Source organism: Calliphora vicina, chromosome 2 (genome assembly GCF_958450345.1).
Source record: "Calliphora vicina chromosome 2, idCalVici1.1, whole genome shotgun sequence".
NCBI lineage: Eukaryota > Metazoa > Arthropoda > Insecta > Diptera > Calliphoridae > Calliphora > Calliphora vicina.
The window spans coordinates 90,447,815-90,463,312 of NC_088781.1; the positions used below are offsets into that span (position 1 = coordinate 90,447,815).

Here is a 15,498-nt window from a genome sequence, read left to right on the forward strand (position 1 = left end):
CTGTGTCAGGGACAATAAGGCTATATTTTTGTTAAGTTTCATCAAAATCGGCCCAAAAATATACAATTAGAAATTCCAAATATTGAAAAATTTGACCTTTGACCTTCACGATTTAAGGGTTAACGTTCTCCGATTTTATGAAAACTTTCAGACTATATTTAGAATTACCTGGACTATAATATTCTGAACAGATTTTACTTAAAATAAATAAGAGTAAGGAAATTGGGATCATTTGCCAAAATATGGCCAAAAAATTAGTTTTTCTAGAAAATTTCAAAATTTAAATCGCAGGTACCGAAAAACTGTAAGAGATATTTTCATAATTTTTTCACATTTTTATTCCCTATTATATTCTCAATAAATCCCAATGAGATGATCAAAAAATTCTAAAATTTGTTTAAAAAAATTTGAAAATGGAGTTTAGAAACTGCCGTTAAAAAAATTAATTTTTTTGGTCATACCTACGAATAGGTTAACGGTATTCTACGAAGACAAAAACTCACATACAAGTAAATATGGATATATTTTAAGTAAATATGAGCTTTTATTTTAATATTTATCAAAATATTGTTACGAAATTGTACTTGAATTCAAATATAACGATTTTAACGGCTGATTTAAAAGTAGCATAATGCTTTCAAGTAACAGTGCTGTAAAACTGTAACATATCTGTGGGCATTGTTAAATAAAAGCTTTCAGTTGATTTGATTGTAAGTTGGCAACGCTGTATTCGAGTTCGAATAATCAGTTAAAGAACATTGTAGAAAGTACACCACAGATGGCGTATGATCTAGAATATTCGAACTTTGACAGTTAAAGAGCTTTCTAGATGGTAATGCAGTGTTATAAATAGTGGCAGAGGTTGCAGTCGTTAGTGAGTTTATCAGAGACGCTTTTCGAATAAACATCATCTAAGTGCCTTAAAGTGTGTTGTGTTTTCAAAGTAAATTCGTGTACATTATAAATTGTGTCTGTAATTCTGAGAATTTATAAACGTGTATAAAAAAAACATTGTGTGGCTATTTAATTCTGTTGTTGTTGTACATTTTAAAGAAATAAAGAGTTGTTACAATTTTTAAACTACTAAACGGCTTTTATTTGCAATCAAAAGTATCCGGTTTATTTAAAGGAAATAAACCAGCGTTTTGAAAAGGTTAAAACGTAACAATTGGTGTCAGAAGTGGGATTGCAATTAATAAGCATGAAGTTTGAGGAACTAAAAGTTGAACAACTCAAGAAAGAATTGAGTAAGTTGGAGCTACCAACAGCCGGTAATAAGGCAGAATTGCAGAAGAGGCTGATAGACGAATTCAAGAGGCGTGATATTGACATCGGTGCTTACGAATTCGAGTATAAGGAAGAAATGGAAGTTTCTACACGTTCAACAACAAGCAGCATGGATTTAAGCACAATGTTCGCGGCTATGATGGAAAAAATTGAAACAGCCAACAAGAACATGGAAGCGAAATTGAACGAAAATTCTAGAACCATCTTAGAAACTTCTAAAGCTACAGACGAGAAACTTCAAGAACTTTGTGTGGTTATAAACATCAGAGTAGATAACCTTGAAATGCAAGTATCCAAATTTGACAAAAAGGTGTCCGAATTAGAGAACGGCCTAGAAAAACAATCCCAAAAAGTTGATAATAAATTTCTCGATCTGGAAAGGAAAATTAATAATCTTCAATGCCAAGACGGACCGGTGCGAGTTATTTCAGAAACATCGAGTAGAATAAAGGCTCCTAGTTTTGATGGCACCACACCATTTAATGTGTTCAAGTTCCAGTTCGATACGGTTGCCATTAGAAACATGTGGAAAGACGAAGAAAAAGCCATCGAATTGATTTTGGCCTTAAAAGGAAATGCAGCGGTAGTTCTTGAAAGCGTGCCAGTGAGCAACAGAAACTGTTATGATGACATAATGGAGGCGCTACAACGTAAGTACGGTGGCGAACATAAAAAAGAATTATACCGAATGGAATTGCGTGGTAGAGTGCAGAAACCCAATGAGACGCTACAAGATTTTGCGTTGGAAATCGAGCGTTTGCTACAGCTAACTTATCCAGGGGAGAACAACCCATTTTTGGACCATATCAAGATAGAGGCATTCGTCAATGGCATTCGCGATCCTGAAATAAAACATGCGGTTTGTGCTACACCTAAACCATCATTTGCTGAAACAGTCTCATTTGCACTGGCGCAAGAAACGGCGAAAATAATTTCAAAGCCGCAAATATGCAAGGTGCGCAATATCGAGGTTGTTGCTGAAGACGATAGAAATATAGTCGATGAATTAAAAAAGGTCTTGGAGGCGTTTAATGATAAGCATAGCAAAGCCAGAGTAAAATGTTATAATTGCGGTAAATCTGTTCATATTCAACGAAACTGCAAAGCACCGAGAAAACGAACCAGATCTGTTTCGCCTCCAAGAAACAACCAGCCGTCAAATCATCAATCGTCACAAGAATCACCTTTAAACTAAAACGAGCTAGCACTATGGGGCAAGAGCTAGCTCCCACATCTGAGGGCCCCACAATCTCCATATCAGTAATGCAGCAGAAAAATAGCAATCTTACGACTAGTGGATACATCAACGGTCAGAAGCACATTTTTACTATAGACACAGGAGCGTCGCAGTCCATAGTCAAGCCCGATTTAGTCAAAAACACAATTGAACCATTACGTGGGGTAAGTCTGCGCACAGCTACTGGGGAGCCAGCCACTGTCTATGGTAAAGTAAATGTGAAAGTAACCATTGCCAATGTTAGCGTCAATCATGTATTTATTGTTGCCGATATTGTGGACAATGTAATCATTGGTGCTGATTTCATGATTACTCACGGCATTACTTTGGATATGGGACAAAAAGTTATGATTTGGCGAAATGTGGAAATACCCCTTGACGTCGGATATGAAAATAGGACTCAAGTAAGAAAGCCAGTTACCGTCGAGCATCAGAGACTACCACCACAGTCAGAAACTTTAGTATGGGCCTGTATGGAGGGAGATTGTGAGGACAACAGTTTGTGGGTGGTAGAACCAGCAGAAATAAAAAGTGATCTTATAACAGAAAATGCCCTCGTTAAACACTGCAACAACAAAATAGTTCCTGTAAGAGTGCTTAACCTGTCCAGCTCTGTAAAAGTCGTTAAGCCAAATTCCGAAATAGGTCGATGCACTTCAGCAGAGGCAGTAATCAATTGCGAGAAAAACCCGGAACATGCCAATAAATCCACCAAGGAACACGAGCTACTAGCGGAATATGTGGGGAAATGGGTAGGAGGATTAGCGCCGCCCGATAGAAATAAGGCCAAACAGCTTCTGAAGAAACATACCTCGGTCTTCGCCTTAAAAAGTCAAAGCCAAGGTAGAACGGCAATTGTAAAGCATCAAATAAATACTGGCGAAGCGAGGCCCATAAAGCAGACGCCCAGAAGTATTCCTCTAGCAAAACGAAGTGAGGTGAAGGAGTTGGTTAACGAAATGGAGCGGGATGGAGTAATCGAACCATCTTCAAGTCCTTGGAGCTCGCCTGTTGTGTTAGTTAAAAAGAAAGACGGCAGCACTAGGTTTTGCGTCGATTATAGAAAGCTGAACGACGTTACTAAAAAAGACAGCTACCCGCTACCAAGAATTGACGACACCCTGGACACATTAGCTGGAACAAAATGGTTCTCCACATTGGACTTGCAAAGTGGTTATTGGCAGGTAGAGATTGCAGAAAAAGACAAAGAGAAAACTGCGTTTAGTGCTAGTGATGGATTATGGCAGTTTAATGTGATGCCCTTTGGACTCTGCAATGCTCCAGCCACATTCGAGCGTTTAATGGAACATGTGTTGAAAGGACTTCACTGGAAGACATGTTTGGTGTACCTCGATGACATAATTGTCATGGGGAAGACTTTCGATGAACACTTGAAAAACCTTGAAGAAGTCCTTAAACGAATAGCAGCGGCTGGACTAAAACTTAGCGTAAAGAAATGTGCATTGTTCCAGAAAGAAGTTAAGTATTTAGGGCATCGCGTAACAGCAGACGGCATATCAACAGATGGGGATAAAATACGAGCCGTAAAGGACTGGCCTCGTCCGAGAAATCTTCACGAATTGCGCAGTTTTCTAGGCCTTTCCACGCACTACCGACGATTTGTACCGAATTTTGCCAGTGTTGCCGCAAGCCTACATGAGCTAACGCAGAAGTCGCGAGCGTTCCTGTGGAGTGAATCTCAAGAACAGGCATTCCTTCAGTTAAAGGAATTGTTGTGTACAGCCCCAATTTTGGCATATCCCATCCAAGGGGCGAAGTTTGTGCTAGACAGCGATGCGAGTGGATACGGAATAGGCGGTGTGCTTTCGCAGGTGATCAACGGGACGGAAAAGGTCATAGGCTACTACAGCCGAATACTTTCCAAGCCTGAGAGAAATTACTGCGTAACGCGACGTGAACTCCTGGCAGTATTGGAGTGTGTGAAGCATTTCCACAAGTATTTGTATGGTCAGCACTTCCAACTGAGAACCGATCATTCTGCCCTCAGGTGGTTGTTGCAATTTAAACAACCTGAAGGGCAACTGGCTCGTTGGATTGAGCGGCTTCAGAGCTATGACTTTAGCATCGAGCACCGGAAGGGTTTGAAACACGGCAATGCGGACGCGCTCTCAAGACGGCCTTGCAACGTGGAATGCAAGCATTGCGCAAAAGCCGAGAGAAAGGAATGTGTCATTGACGTTCGACTAATGCATATAGAGTCCAGTGCAGATTGGTCTGTATCGCAGAGAAATGACCGCATACTGTCAAAAATAATATCGGCAAAAGAAGAAGGCAGAAGGCCAGCCCGCAATGAAATATCGGCCGAAAGTACACTGATGAAATCATATTGGGCCCTATGGAATAGTCTACAATTGTTAAATGGCTGCTTATACCGCATATGGGAAAGTGCTGACGGTAAAACAGTGACAAATCTAATTGATGTACCATCCTCTAAAATAAACGAAGTAATGAAAGAGTTTCATGATGGTACCAGTGGTGGTCATCTTGGTGTGACAAAAACCTTAGAGAAGCTAAAACAACGTTTTTATTGGGTGGGTTGTCAGCAAGCAGTAGCCGATTGGGTAGCCAATTGTCCACAATGCATAGCAGCTAAGGGACCAGTAAGAAGAAGTCGTGGACAACTTCAGCAGTATAACTCAGGTGCGCCATTCGAGCGGATTGCGATGGATGTAGCAGGCCCTTTCCCTGTCAGTGATGCTGGAAACCGTTACGTTCTAGTGGTTATGGATTATTTCAGCAAATGGCCAGAGGTATATGCAATACCCAATCAGGAAGCTAAAACGGTTATAAGCGTATTTGTGAACAACTGGGTGTGTCGCTATGGTGTTCCACTGGAGTTGCACTCGGATCAGGGTAGAAATTTTGAATCCGCCGTATTCAAGGAAATGTGCGACTTATACGGAATAAGAAAAACCAGAACAACGCCACTGCATCCTCAATCTGATGGCATGGTCGAAAGATTCAATCGCACCCTGGAGGAATATTTAAGAAAAGTGGTCAGTGCACACCAGAAGGACTGGGCTGAACACATACCAAAATTTTTATTGGCATACAGGTCAGCTGTTCATGACTCGACCTCTCGAACACCTGCAAAAATTGTCTTCGGGACAGAACTCAAGTTGCGTGGTGATTTAGAATTCGGTATTAAGCCCTCATCAAGTAATGAAAACACTTCCCAAGAGCAAGATGACCTTAACGAACTTCACGAATTCGTACGCAGACGAATAAAAATGACCAGCGACAAAATGAAAGCCAGATACGATCGAGCAGCGAATTCCGAGGGATTTAATGAAGGCCAACTTGTACTGCTGTATAACCCACAACGCAAGAAAGGACTGTCTCCCAAACTACAAACCCATTGGGATGGACCATACAAGGTGATTAAGAAATTAAACGACGTGGTGTACAGAATACAGAAAGAAAAGAGCCTGAGGGCATTATTAAATAAAAGCTTTCAGTTGATTTGATCGTAAGTTGGCAACGCTGTATTCGAGTTCGAATAATCAGTTAAAGAACATTGTAGAAAGTACACCACAGATGGCGTATGATCTAGAATATTCGAACTTTGACAGTTAAAGAGCTTTCTAGATGGTAATGCAGTGTTATAAATAGTGGCAGAGGTTGCAGTCGTTAGTGAGTTTATCAGAGACGCTTTTCGAATAAACATCATCTAAGTGCCTTAAAGTGTGTTGTGTTTTCAAAGTAAATTCGTGTACATTATAAATTGTGTTTGTAATTCTGAGAATTTATAAACGTGTATAAAAAAACATTGTGTGGCTATTTAATTCTGTTGTTGTTGTACATTTTAAAGAAATAAAGAGTTGTTACAATTTTTAAACTACTAAACCGCTTTTATTTGCAATCAAAAGTATCCGGTTTATTTAAAGGAAATAAACCAGCGTTTTGAAAAGGTTAAAACGTAACAATATGTTAATTTTGTTGCTACATTTCTTGTTCTAGTTGCCTGAGACACGTTAATGGCCTGGCGATTTTTTAATAACATTAATATTTTTTGACCAATTTCTGTTTTTTATATCTCATTAGAACGACAATTACGTACACATTTCAATTCTTTTATACTAAATTGCAAAAGTAAGTTTTTCAGCGCAAAATTTTTACAAAAACTGAAAAAATGCATTTTTTTCCCTCATAAATGCATCTCAAAACTTCAGAGGGCTTGCGGCACGTCTTAACCCCAACCGATTTATCTAAAATTTTTTCAGGATGATTTTTTACTAATGTTCACCAAACTGGGGGGTGAGAATGGCCAAAATCCAACTTTCGTTTATTAAGGGCCACCCTAAGGGACAATAGTGTCAAGTTCCATCTTAATTGCTTCACTTTCTGTATCACCAACCAGTCCTCGTAAAAGTAGCGACTGTTGTTTGAGTTCCTTTGGGGTGAACGAGTAGGAATGAATGTTCTTTGTTCTAAGTATAGCCATCATAGATGAATGAACTTTGTGGTCAGAAAAATAGAGCTTACTTTTACTTTTATTAACATTTTTTACCTTAAATGAAAAATCCGGAATAGTAGATTTTAATGTATCTACCAATGCTTTTATGTTTACATTGTAAACTATTATTGGCGGACACCATTTTCTTCTTCACCATTTGTGCAGCCATTATCTAAAACAGCAGTCGGTGCAACCATAGAAGTCGCCACTTTTTTTGTCATGGGGCAAAAATATAGACATACAATTGCAATATTATGCAAGTAGTCCGTAAAATCAAAATATAATAAAATATTAAAAATTTATCTCTCTGCGCTTAAAAAAAATACGTCTGACCTAAACGGTGTTGCCACAGTTTTTTCACTCAAAAACAAATTTTTATAAAATAAAAACTGGTATTGCCATCGGTTCTTAACACAAGGTTTACACGTGATAAAAATATGAAATTCAAAAACATATCAAGAATAAATGTAAAAACAACTAAAACTTACAGTCATATAGATTTTTGTCACGTATAGACACTGAGAAATACTACACGATCGCATAAAACATAAATGCAAGGATGCGAAAGAATGAAAGTTCAGATAATTCAAACTGCAAACAATTGTTTTTGAAAGCAAAACATCAACTGTAATTACATTTAACAGATTATACATAAAACGTTTTAACATATACAACATATCTAGGTTCAAATTATTTAAATGAAGAGTACAAGTTAATAAAGCATATATTGAAATAATTATATAAATTAATAAAAAAATATATATTTAATATCAAATGAACTTTATTCAGCATCAATCTGCTGCAGAAACTTGAAAGTGAGATAATTATAACTTTTCAATTTATATACAATTACTTATTGAAATAATTTAAAAAAATATATATGTATATAAAATATTAAAAATTACTACTATTAATAACAAATAACATATCTTATACATCACCAAGAATTAAATTATTTTCGGAAGTAAAAGAAATATCACTCAAATCATTACGTCCATCACAGAGGTTGACACATTCTTCGTAGGTAAGCATCTTCACGTTTTGATCCAACATGATTATTTTGGCTTTTGGTACATCATAATTCATGAATTTATATCGAATAATTTTCCTATCAGATTTTAGATTTCGACACACTATCATTAGTCTTTTGGCTGCATCAGTTAAGTGATCACATAAAAATATTTTTGATTGATTACTGCTGTCTCCAATACAAAGCACATTCCTTAATAGCAAGTTACGATTTTTGTTGTAATTAATCATTATGCTATCACGAATTTGTACAGAGTTAAATTTCACAAGCACAGTTTTTCCACCAGCAAAATACGTACAGTGATGAATATCAGAATCAGTTATACAAATATTGCACAGTGAACTAATTCTTTTGATGGGCTCACGTAAGTTTTTTATTTTCTTTGTCAGACCTCTTATAATAATGTCCGAGCGATTTAGACGTCTTTGGAGAATACTATTTGTTAACTCTAAACTTAGAAACATTGTCAACAACTTTAATAACATCAAAGCAATTCTGCAATTCAAACTTTAATTGGTCAGCATCATTTGAAGGTAAACTTTTGTTAAAGTTGTTCAGTTCATCAATTTTTGTTTGAATTACTTTGAGTCCATTCTCCAAATGTTCATCAAGCTTACGTTTATTTTCTTGAAATTTTGCTTCTAAATCTTTCTGGAACAAGGCAGTGAGTGCTGCAAAGCCATTTCTGAGTTCCTCCTGTATATAACAATACTTTGGCTTAATGGAACAATGTCGACAAATAAATTTCAATATTTTATTTTTCATTAAAAATGTATGCTGTTCATTTGAAATGTTTTCACATTCTATGTGATAATAATAATCACAGTAAGCACATCCAACACTATTTTGAGTTTTTGTAACATTTTTATTGCAATCAGGGCATTTGAAGACATCTTTATGCGGGACCATTCCAAACATAATTAGCAAATCCCAGCTCTGATGAAAATAAACAAATAAAATGCAGCAAGGGTGCAACAGCAGAATAACAAATTATAATATTGCAGAGAACAAAATCGGAAGAGCCAATAAATATGTAAACACTGTAGTTGGATCCCAATTTAAATACGAAATTCAGCCAGCAATGAAAATAGACGTATATAGATCAAAACTATTATCGATCACTCTTCAGTATCAATGATACCTCCAAACAGCTCATACAGATTTTTATTTGTAATACAGTCAGCGTCAAAAGAAAGTGTACAACTTGTTTTTACATTTAAAACGTTTTATTTACATATTAAAAAACAATTTTTTCTCCAGTTCTAGTATATTTAACAAAACACTTAATTGTTCTCTTGCAATATATAAACAAAAAACTAAACTATTTCAACTGCAACAAAAACAGTAACAACAAAACCAAAAATACACCATTTTTAACGCGTCAGAAAAAAGTGTACACATTTAGAATTGCAATAAGATTTTTCTAGCTACATAAAAAAATATATTGTTATTCTTTATTTTTGCCTAGATTATAATTTTTTGTGGATCTTGCTGCTAGTCTCATGAGATTTTAAGATAGTAGCTTTTCTTGTTTGATCGCGAGAACTTTAAAACCAAAATGGGAAAACAAACAGCAATTGAAACAAGAAAGTAAGTCATAAAATTTAAAAATGAAGGCAAATCGTCACGTGAAATCTCCTCTATAATAGGAAGAAGCCATAATACTGTAAAAAAAATTATAGACAAACAAAAAAAATTTAGAATTTTAGAAGATCAGCAACGTGCCGGAACACCAAAACGCCTTAACAACCTTGAAATACGATCGATTGTGAGAGCAGTGAAGAAAGTATTCACAGTAAGTGCAGTAAAATTATGCGAAGAATTAACAGATTCGTCTGAGGTGAGAGTTAGTAACAGTACGGTTCGCCGAGCGCGACACCCAAATGCTCTATATGGTGGAGTTCCGAGAGAATAACCCCACATTTCCAAACGAAATAAAGAGCGACTTCGAGAATTCGCAAACAGGTATAAAAACCAAGAAAATTGTTTTGGAATAATGTGCTGTTTACAAACGAAAGCAAGTTTGAGATTTTCGGAAGTAAAAAAATTAGTAAAATTTGGAGAAGCAAAAATCAAGAGTTCGACCAAAAAATGTACTAAACACCGTAAAGCATGGTGGTGGTTAGGTGATGGTGTGGGGCTGTATGGCGGCAAGTGGCATGGGAAAACTCATATTTATTGATAGTTTGATGAGCAAAACCGATTACCTAAACAGTCTTATAGAAAATATGGAATCCATCATTAGAAAATTAAATCTAGACCGAACCTGGATCTTCCAACAGGACAACTATCCGAAGCATACTTCTTAACTTGTTAAAGAATGGTTGTTGTATCATACACCGAAACAACTGGAACAACCCCCACAGTCACCGAACATTAATCCCATTGAACATCTGTGGTAGCATTTGGACAGACAGATCAGAAAATGAAATATTACCAGCAATGACTCTCTACACGAAATCCTGCAGGAAGAATGGTTCAACATCCCAACATCGGTGACATCAAAATTGGTAGAAACAATGCCAAGGAGGCTTGAAACTGTTTTAAAACCCAAAAGATGTCAAATAAAATAGTAAACACGTTTTTTCTTCTAATTTCCCTAAACTGTACACTTTCTTTTGACGCGTTAAAAATGGAGTATTTTTGGTTTTGTTGTTACTGTTTTTGTTGCAGTTGAACTAGTTTAGTTTTTTGTTTATATATTGCAAGAGAACAATTAAATGTTTTGTTAAATATACTAGAACTGGAGAACAAATAGTTTTTTAATATGTAAATAAAATGTTTTAAATGTAAAAACAAGTTGTACACTTTTTTTAGACGCTGACTGTATATATTTATCAAAACTGTATTGTGTGAACAGGCAAAAATTAGCCTGAAAACTTTATTTGTATTAATATTTTATATATAAAACCACAATATTTGTCCTTTTTTTTATATATTTTAAAATTAATTTTCTTAAGAACACAATTTTTTACTTTATTCTTGCATGGCGTTGCCAGGCCTTTTTCGATGCGATTAAATTATATTAAATTATGTAAAAAGTCAATAATTCAAAAACATAAATTATTAATTAAAATTAAAGTGTTCAAAAATTATGTTGATGTTAATAAAGCAAATCAAAACAAAGGGCTGCTGTGCTGAATTGTTTATTTTATATTTCATCTGTTTGTGATTTGGCATTTTATACTTAGGTTTAACTCACCAATGATGCTCAGTTAAACCTAGATTATATAGTAAATAAACAATAAGTGAGGAACACAATTTTTAGTTTAATCTAGGTTTAAGCGAAGAATGTAGATTATCTTTATCTCAGAAACTAGCTCTTAAGCGGATGAATTTCTCCGAAGAAGTAACCAAATTTAGCCAATATAAAAAAAAATTAGGTTTGAGTAAAAAATTCTAAAAACGCAAGGCACCGATCCTCGAAAAAGCTCAAGATTGTTTAAAAACGTTAAAATTGTTGAAAGGTGGCAAGATTTGTGGAATAAATGTAAGCATTTTATATAAGTATTTGGCATTGATGAAAACCTTAGGTCTTAAAGATTGATATTTTAAAAATAAATTTATTTTATAAATTTTTCGGACGTCAAAAAAAATATTTTTATTTAAGTTTTTATTTTTTCATAAAAATTTATATTGATACGTTTTTTTGTTTCAGAAAACAACATTTCAAAAAACTTAAGCCATTTAACTTAATGTGTGCTTTGAAATAATTGTTTTTTTATAAAATATATTTCTAGTGTCATTGTAATTCAAATTTGAAAATTTAGTTTCAATATCTCAAGTAGTTTTCATTTTATATCGTTTCTGCTTATCCTATAAACTTATGAAAAGTGATGTTACGTTATTTTGCATTTTAGGCAACGACATGTAAGCGTATTTTTCTCAAGGACTATTTATATTTTAAATTTCAGCACGTACGGATCATAGTGAGACCCGAGGTGACCAATTTTGAGGGACCACCCTCTGATCCCTATTACGGCCAGGAAGCTGAACAACTGTAAACCAACTTGAAAATACCTCTGCTCCAACCATGTGAAATTTCGTAACAATATCTCCAATAGTTACCGAATTATTAAAAAAACGTTTCTAAACCACTGTGCAATTGTCGGTTAAGACCGATAATTGATTTATTGTACGGAACCCTTTTTCGGCCAAAATAAACATATGTACAGTGAATGTCACTTAAAATCGTACAGCATAGTAGTACAATTTTATTCATTAGTTTTAGAAAGTTAATGTTTTGGAAATATTTTAAAATGCTATTTTTATATTGTGTGTGCTATTACCTATTAGAAAATACGGTATAATTTTAATTTTCCTTATCTACAAATAAAAAAATTGGGTAATCAGTGCCCAGAATATCAATGCTTCATTTAAAATCGTACAGGCACTAAAAAATAGCAAAGGATACCCTACAAAGTATTAGGATTATTTAATATTAACATTTTTTTTAATTTTTAAAGTTTTAATTATAATTTAATATAAGTGTACGAATTTAAGTGAAATATGAATTTTGTGATGTTCTTTAATATGCATCAATATTTTTTTTTAAAGAATTGAGGTTTTGTTAACTTTTTTGTTGAAATACATATTTTTTGTTCCAATTAATAAAATGAATTTTAATTTTTTATATAATTATACCTGTATAATTTCATAATATTTAAAAAAAAAATATGTTGTACGATTTTGAGTGACACTCACTGTATTTATAATTTGTTGAATAATAAATTATTTTACTTTCTTATATATTCTATCAATATTATTTAAACAAAATAGAAAATGTGCTTAATAGTTCGCATACCTTATAACGACTAACTCCGGGATAAAGTCCCTAAGAACTGCGCATTTTATATTGGAACATGGACTGCATATAAAACTTCAATTTTGTTGTCTATTTCTCCTTTATCCAGACCTTAATTTAAACGAACACCTTTTAGATGATCTGATGCAAATACAATTTAAAGCACGAAAATGGAAACAACCCACAGCTTACGGAGATTCTGAAAGAGCAATTAGAAAATTAAGACACAATACATACAAATATGTATATTAAATTCTATATGAAAACAATTTTATCCATTAACAGATGTGACAAAATATACAATTTGCAATACTGTAGGCAAATACAATGCACCAACAATTAACTCTGATATTTATGACAAAATTTAGTTATAACACAAACATTCTATAAATGAATTCGCATTGTATTTCCAAATTATCCAAAAACTAACTATTTTTCAATCATGCCTTAAATTAAAAAAATAAAAAATACAACTCCTATTATTGAAGACTAAAAATCCACATCAAAAAAACGGTTTATCGCCGAAAAATAATTTTTTATTAATAAAATAATTTTTTCTTCTAAATGATTTTTAGTTTATGATTTTTTTTCAGTTTTTGTAAAAATTTTGCAATTAAATAATATTTTTTTCCCATTTAATTTAAAAGAATCGAAATGTGTACGTTGCGTAAACATTTTTGAATTCTGTATTTTTCTTTGTTTTCTATGCGCGTAAATGAAAAAGTATTTGCCGAGATAAAAGATTTTTTGGACTTAGAGCCTTTTCTATTGCTTAGTTTGTATTTTTTCATGGACATAGGTCTTTTTCTTAGAACTTGTCTTTCGTTATATTTCTTATTTACTACCAAAGTATAACAATTAGTCCAACTGTTTGACAACAGTACCTAACTCCATACATGTGTTAGTAAAAAAGTACCTAACTCTAAACATGTGAGTAACAAAATTACACATGTGTTGCTAACTTTTAAATTTTCTACAGGCAACAGAGTTTTATAAATATATTCTAAATTTGAGTTTGTCTGAATTTTCAATACCAAAAATTTTAAATCTGTCCTATAGTTTAAATTCTACATAACAAAAAATTACATGTCAGAATTTCCAAAAATATTTGTTTCTTGATTTGTGCAAAATAGAAACTTTTTAACAATGAAAGTGTGCTAAAAGTGTTTAAAAAAATATAAAATTATAAGTGTTAAAGTAATAATGTATAAAACACGTTATTTTATCAAAAATTAAAAGTTAAAACTTCAAGACATTTCACTTGTTTACATTTCTCGTTTGAACTGAAAATTGTTGATTAAATATAGCTCAATTCACGTTAATTCATTAACACATAATTTTATAATCAAAAAACACGTATTATTTTTGATATTTTATTTTTTCTGTGGTAGAATTTAAACTATATTTTTTAAACTATATTTTTCTATTTTTGGTATTGAAAAATCAAATAAAATTCAAACAAATGAAAATTAAAAACATTTTTATAAAACTCTGTGTGTCTGGTGAAAATTAAAAATTCACCAACACATCTACATTTTAGTTACTAACACATATTTAGTACTTTTTCACTAACACGTCGTCAGTATATTATTGGTTTGACCCATACGCTTGTTATTGAGAAAAACGACAAAGAAGGTTTAGATAAACTTTTCTCAAAATTTACGTGATATAATTTTTTTAAATTTTCACACTTGATTTCGACATAGGTTTTGAACAAAATTATAGATTTATACACCGTTATGTAAAATTGAGAAAAAGTTATTAAGATTTTAATGAAAACAAAAATTCGTGTGTTATAGTCTATATCAATTTTTTATTTTTGTTTTCACTTTTTAGGGTCTATTCCATACATACAGACAATTTTTTTTGGGTTTTCTTTGTATTAAGTATTTTTTATGTGGAAATCCCCTTGAATATGGAATACAAATCTTTATTAATTAAATTTTCTATTTATATTTATTCCTGCTGTTTTTATAAAAAACTAAAAAAAACTTTTCTAATGTATTAATATAACATTTTTAAGAGAATATAAGGTACAAAGTTTCTTTTAAGACAAAAATTAAATTGGAAGCAAATTTTTAAAACAACCTTTGTCAATATTTGGAAAAAATATAAGTCTTAAATATCTTTTTTTATCGCTGGAAACAGCCGACGGTGCCAAAACCTGTAATTTATGTGCTAAAATATCTTTTGGAGTTTTAAAGCATTTTTTACGCTGGATTTATCAACGTTGCCTTCCGAAACTCTTTATCTCTACATGAATTTTTAAATTGAATATTTAATTCTTCGGTTTTTTGATATAATATAACTTTAATTTTAGAAAATGGGACATTTCGATATTCCATTTTATTTGCAACCAGCGAATAGGAGTAGAAATCATTTGGAAGCATCCTTAAAACTTTTAATTTGGTTTTATTAGTAGGCATATTTTCAAGTAGTTTGATGAGAAGGAGATGACTGTGGATCTCCATATTTTTTAAATATCTATCTATTACTCCATGAAAAATCTGACTTCATTTGTACTAAGAAGCAAAGTGTGAAAAAGTATTCCAAAAACCTAAAAATAATATTTACCTATTTGCAATACATTCGTAATCTGCTACGTTAAATGAACAATCTGATAGTGATTTTATAGGTAGTAAATCTTCATCAAACATCCTAAA

The 15,498-nt window shown here is 33.0% G+C and overlaps 1 protein-coding gene across 1 annotated transcript in view; it reads right to left on the reverse strand.

Moving 5' to 3' along the window:
• Positions 1–15,498, reverse strand: part of gus (gustavus) — a 156,713-nt gene that overhangs the window by 85,883 nt on the left and 55,332 nt on the right. Inside the window, exon 2 of the mRNA XM_065500992.1 lies at positions 12,836–13,034. The gene's annotated coding sequence lies outside the window, so the exon portion shown is untranslated. The remainder of the gene's footprint in view (positions 1–12,835; positions 13,035–15,498) is intronic.